Here is a 326-nt window from a genome sequence, read left to right as displayed (position 1 = left end):
TGTAACACACGCACACACACACACGCTGTAACACACGCACACACACACACGCTGTAACACACGCACACGCTGTAACACACGCACATGCTGTAACACTCGCACACACACACGCACACACACACGCTGTAACACACACACACGCTGTAACACACGCACACACACACACGCTGTAACACACGCACACACACACACGCTGTAACACACGCACACACACACACGCTGTAACACACGCACACGCTGTAACACACGCACACGCACGCACACACACGCTGTAACACACGCACGCACACACACGCTGTAACACACACACACACACACACACGCTG

The sequence above is a fragment of the Micropterus dolomieu genome, linkage group LG08 (genome assembly GCF_021292245.1).
Source record: "Micropterus dolomieu isolate WLL.071019.BEF.003 ecotype Adirondacks linkage group LG08, ASM2129224v1, whole genome shotgun sequence".
Taxonomy (NCBI): Eukaryota; Metazoa; Chordata; class Actinopteri; order Centrarchiformes; family Centrarchidae; genus Micropterus; species Micropterus dolomieu.
Note: the sequence above shows the minus strand (reverse complement) of the source record.